The 5,885-nt window shown below is 36.3% G+C and overlaps 1 protein-coding gene across 1 annotated transcript in view; it reads right to left on the bottom strand.

Annotated features, from left to right (window-relative positions):
• flt1 (fms related receptor tyrosine kinase 1) overlaps window positions 1-5,885 on the bottom strand; it is a 57,989-nt gene that overhangs the window by 5,532 nt on the left and 46,572 nt on the right. The gene's annotated exons all lie outside the window — the stretch shown is intronic.

Raw genomic sequence — 5,885 nt, 5'->3', positions numbered from 1 at the left:
CTAAAAACATACAAATTAAGAGTTATTATCTTGTTTATTATGCATTAAGATAAAATATTGCATCCATGTATTGACTGATATTTTTGTAAAAAGTCATAGTATAGTATTGGTAGACTTTTCCACCTTAGCCACAGCCTTCATAGCATATGTTGAAAAGGTCATAAAAACGTCACAGTATAGTACGTCGATAAAAAAGTCATAGTACAGTATGTCGAAAAAAGTCATAGTATAGTATGTTGAAAAAATTTCATAGTATAGTATGTTGAAAAAATGTCATAGTATAGTATGTCAAAAATAATCATAGTATTTTTATATCGTGGGAGTGCAGGGCCAGGGCGTTTGACGCACTAGTATAGTATGTCGTAAAATGTCATAGTACAGTATGTCGATAAAAGTCATAGTGCAGTATGTTGAAAAAAATGCAAAAAAATCACAGTATAGTATGTCGAAAAAAGTAAAAAAAAAGTCATAGTATAGTATGTCGAAAAAAGTCGAAAAAAAGTCGAAAAAAAGTCATAGTATAGTATGTCGAAAAAAGTCATAGTACAATATGTCGAAAAAAGTCAATAAAAGTCATAGTACAGTATGTCGAAATACTGTATTTGTATCGTATTTGTTAGTATAGTATGAAATAAAAAAGTCATAGTATAGCATGTTGAAAAAAATCATAGTATAGTATGTTGAAAAAAGTCAAAAATAAGTCATAGTATAGTATGTCAAAAATAATCATAGTATTTTTATATTGTGGGAGTGCAGGGCCAGGGCGTTTGACGCACTAGTATAGTATATCGTAAAAAGTCATAGTACAGTATGTCGATAAAAGTCATAGTGCAGTATGTTGAAAAAAATGCTAAAAAAGTCACAGTATAGTATGTCGAAAAAAGTAAAAAAAAAGTCATAGTATAGTATGTCGAAAAAAGTCGAAAAAAAGTCATAGTACAGTATGTCGGAAAAAATGCGATAAATGTCATAGTATAGTATGTCTGTTGCTGTGTTGCATTTCTTATTTGTTAGTATAGTTTGAAATGAAAGAGTCATAGCATAGTATGTTGAAAAAAGTAAAAAAAAAAAGACATAGCATAGTATGTCAAAAAAGTAGTCATATATAGTATGTCAAAAAAAGTCGAAAAAAAGTCATAGTACAGTATGTCAAAAAAAAGTCTAGTCAGTATGTTGAAAAATCAAAAAGTCAAGATATATGTCGAGAAAAGTCATAGTACAGTATGTCGATAAAAAGTCATAGTGCAGTATGTTGAAAAAGAGTCATAGTACAGTATGTCGAAAAAAAGTCTAAAAAAAGTCATAGTATAGTATGTCGAAAAAAGTCGAAAAAAAGTCATAGTATAGTATGTCGAAAAAAGTCATAGTACAATATGTCAAAAAAAGTCAATAAAAGTCATAGTACAGTATGTCGAAATACTGTATTTGTATCGTATTTGTTAGTATAGTATGAAATAAAAAAGTCATAGTATAATATGTCGAAAAAAGTCATAGTATAGTATGTTGAAAAAAGTCAAAAATAAGTCATAGTATAATATGTCGGAAAATATGCGAAAAAAGTCATAGTATAGTATGTCGGAAAAAATGCGAAAAAAGTCATAGTATAGTATGTCGAAATACTGTATTTGTATCGTATTTGTTAGTATAGTATGAAATAAAAAAGTCATAGTATAGCATGTTGAAAAAAGTCACAGTATAGTATGTCGAAAAAAGTAAAAAAAAAGTCATAGTATAGTATGTCGAAAAAAGTCGAAAAAAAGTCATAGTACAGTATGTCGGAAAAAATGCGATAAATGTCATAGTATAGTATGTCTGTTGCTGTGTTGCATTTCTTATTTGTTAGTATAGTTTGAAATGAAAGAGTCATAGCATAGTATGTCAAAAAAAGTTGAAAAAAAGTCAGATAGTATAGTATGTCGAAAAAAGTCGAAAAAAAGTCATAGTACAGTATGTCGATAAAAGTCATAGTGCAGTATGTTGAAAAAAATGCAAAAAAGTCACAGTATACTATGTCGAAAAAAGTAGAAAAAAAGTCATAGTATAGTATGTCGAAAAAAGTCATAGTACAATATGTCGAAAAAAGTCAATAAAAGTCATAGTACAGTATGTTGAAATACTGTATTTGTATCGTATTTGTTAGTATAGTATGAAATAAAAAAGTCATAGTATAGTATGTCGAAAAAAGTCAAAAGTAAGTCATAGTGTAGTATGTTGATAAAAGTCGGATAAAAGTCATAGTACAGTATGTCGGAAAAAATGCGAAAAAAGTCATAGTATAGCAAGTTGAATTTTTTTTTAAAAAGACGTTACTTTAGCTCAGTCAGTAGGGACGTGGCTTGGGAACAGGAGGGTCGCTGGTTCCCCGGACGGACCAAGTCGAATAAATGTCATAGTATGTAGAAGAAGTCAGTATTGTCAGTCTGTATAGCATGTAGAAAAAAGTTATAGCATAGTATGTCTTGTGTACATCTGTTCTGTAATTTGTAAAAAAATTCCAAAAGAAAATTGTTGCTGTGTTGCATTTCTTATTTGTTAGTATAGTTTGAAATGAAAAAGTCATAGAATAGTATGTTGAAAAAAGTAAAAAAAAGTCATAGTATAGTATGTCGAAAAAAGTCGAAAAAAAGTCATAGTATAGTATGTCGAAAAAAGTCGAAAAAAAGTCATAGTATAGTATGTCGAAAAAAGTCATAGTACAATATGTCAAAAAAAGTCAATAAAGTCATAGTACAGTATGTCGAAATACTGTATTTGTATCGTATTTGTTAGTATAGTATGAAATAAAAAAGTCATAGTATAATATGTCGAAAAAAGTCATAGTATAGTATGTTGAAAAAAGTCAAAAATAAGTCATAGTATAATATGTCGGAAAATATGCGAAAAAAGTCATAGTATAGTATGTCGGAAAAAATGCGATAAAAATCATAGTACAGTATGTCGAAATACTGTATTTGTATCGTATTTGTTAGTATAGTATGAAATAAAAAAGTCATAGTATAATATGTCGAAAAAAATCATAGTATAGTATGTTGAAAAAAGTCAAAAATAAGTCATAGTATAATATGTCGAAATATGTCGAAAAAAGTCATAGTATAGTATGTCGGAAAAAATGCGAAAAAAGTCATAGTATAGTATGTCGGAAAAAATGCGATAAAAATCATAGTACAGTATGTCGGAAAAAATGCGAAAAAAGTCATAGTATAGTATGTCGAGAAAAGTCATAGTATAGCAAGTTGAAAAAAATTTAAAAAGTCGTTACTTTAGCTCAGTCAGTAGGGACGTGGCTTGGGAACAGGAGGGTCGCTGGTTCAAGTCCCCAGACGGACCAAGTCGAATAAATGTCATAGTATGTAGAAGAAGTCAGTATTGTCAGTCTGTATAGCATGTAGAAAAAAGTTTAGTATAGTATGTCTTGTGTACATCTGTTCTGTAATTTGTAAAAAAATTCCAAAAGAAAACTGTTGCTGTGTTGCATTTCTTATTTGTTAGTATAGTTTGAAATGAAAGAGTCATAGCATAGTATGTTGAAAAAAGTAAAAAAAAAAGACATAGCATAGTATGTCAAAAAAAGTCGAAAAAAGTCAGATAGTATAGTATGTCGAAAAAAGTCGAAAAAAAGTCATAGTACAGTATGTCGATAAAAGTCATAGTGCAGTATGTTGAAAAAAAATGCAAAAAAGTCACAGTATAGTATGTCGAAAAAAGTCATAGTACAATATGTCGAAAAAAGTCAATAAAAGTCATAGTACAGTATGTCGAAATACTGTATTTGTATCGTATTTGTTAGTATAGTATGAAATAAAAAAGTCATAGTATAGTATGTCGAAAAAAGTCGAAAAAAAAGTCATAGTATAGTATGTCGAAAAAAGTTGAAAAAAAAGTCATAGTATAGTATGTCGAAAAAAGTCATAGTATAGTATGTTGACATTTTTTTTAAAAAGACGTTACTTTAGCTCAGTCAGTAGGGACGTGGCTTGGGAACAGGAGGGTCGCTGGTTGAAGTCATAGTACAATATGTCAAAAAAAGTCAATAAAAGTCATAGTACGGTATGTCAAAATACTGTATTTGTATCGTATTTGTTAGTATAGTATGAAATAAAAAAGTCATAGTATAGTATGTCAAAAAAAGTCACAGTATAGTATGATGAAAAAAGTTGATAAAAGTCATGTCGGAAAAAATGCAAGAAGAAGTCAGTATTGTCAGTCTGTATAGCATGTAGAAAAAAGTTATAGTATGTCTTGTGTACATCTGTTCTGTAATTTGTAAAAAAATTCCAAAACCATCCATCCATCCATCTTCATCCGCTTATCCGGGGTCGGGTCGCGGGGGTAGCAGCTCCAGCAAGGGACCCCAAACTTCCCTTTCCCGGGCCACATTAACGAGCTCCGACTGGGGGATCCCGAGGCGTTCCCAGGCCAGGTTAGAGATATAATCCCTCCACCTAGTCCTGGGTCTCCCCCGAGGCCTCCTCCCAGATGGACGTGCCTGGAACACCTCCCTAAGGAGGCGCCCAGGGGGCATCCTTACCAGATGCCCGAACCACCTCAACTGGCTCCTTTCGACGCAAAGGAGCAGCGGCTCTACTCCGAGCTCCTCACGGATAACTGAGCTTCTCACCCTATCTCTAAGGGAGACGCCAGCTACCCTCCTGAGGAAACCCATTTCGGCCGCTTGTACCCTGGATCTTGTTCTTTCGGTCATGACCCAGCCTTCATGACCATAGGTGAGGGTAGGAACAAAAACTGACCGGTAGATTGAGAGCTTTGCCTTCTGGCTCAGCTTTCTCTTTTCGTCACAACGGTGCGATAAATTGAATGTAATACCGCACCTGCTGTGCCGATTCTCCGACCAATCTCCCGCTCCATTGTCCCCTCACTGCGAACAAGACCCCAAGGTACTTGAACTCCTTCACTTGGGGTAAGGACTCATTCCCTACCTGGAGAAGGCACTCCATCGGTTTCCTGCTGAGAACCATGGCCTCCGATTTAGAGGTGCTGATCCTCATCCCAGCCGCTTCACACTCGGCTGCGAACCGATCCAGTGAGTGCTGAAGGTCACAGGCCGATGATGCCATCAGGACCACATCATCTGCAAAAAGCAGCGATGAGATCCCCAGCCCACCGAACTGCAACCCCTCTCCACCCCGACTACGCCTCGATATCCTGTCCATAAATACTACAAACAGGATTGGTGACAAAGCGCAGCCCTGGCGGAGGCCAACTCTCACCTGAAACGAGTCCGACTTACTGCCGAGAACCCGGACACAGCTCTCGCTTTGGTCGTACAGAGATTGGATGGCCCTGAGAAGGGACCCCTCACCCCCGTACTCCCGCAGCACCTCCCACAGTATCTCCCGGGGCACCCGGTCATACGCCTTCTCCAGATCCACAAAACACATGTAGACTGGTTGGGCATACTCCCAGGCTCCCTCCAGGATCCTTGCAGAGTAAAGATCTGATCCGTTGTTCCACGACTCAGGACGGAATCCGCATTGTTCCTCTTCAACCTGAGATTCGACTCATCGACCGAACCCTCCTTTCCAGCACCTTCGAGTAGACTTTACCGGGAGGCTGAGAAGTGTGATACCCCTGTAATTGGCACACACCCTCTGGTCCCCCCTTTTTAAAAAGGGGAACCACCACCCCCGGGTCTGCCACTCCTTAGGCACCGTCCCCAGACTTCCACGCAATGTTGAAGAGGCGTGTCAACCAAGACAACCCCTCCACACCCAGAGCTTTAAGCATTTCTGGACGGATCTCATCAATTCCTGGGGCTTTGCCACTGTGGAGTTGTTTAACTACCTCAGCAACCTCCACCAGGGAAATTGATGCCAATCCCCCCTCATCCTCCAGCTCTGCCTCTACCATAGAGGGCGTATTAGTCG

The sequence above is a fragment of the Sander vitreus genome, chromosome 22 (assembly GCF_031162955.1).
Source record: "Sander vitreus isolate 19-12246 chromosome 22, sanVit1, whole genome shotgun sequence".
In the NCBI taxonomy this organism is placed as follows: Eukaryota; Metazoa; Chordata; class Actinopteri; order Perciformes; family Percidae; genus Sander; species Sander vitreus.
Note: the sequence above shows the minus strand (reverse complement) of the source record. Positions and strands in the feature narration are given on the sequence as shown.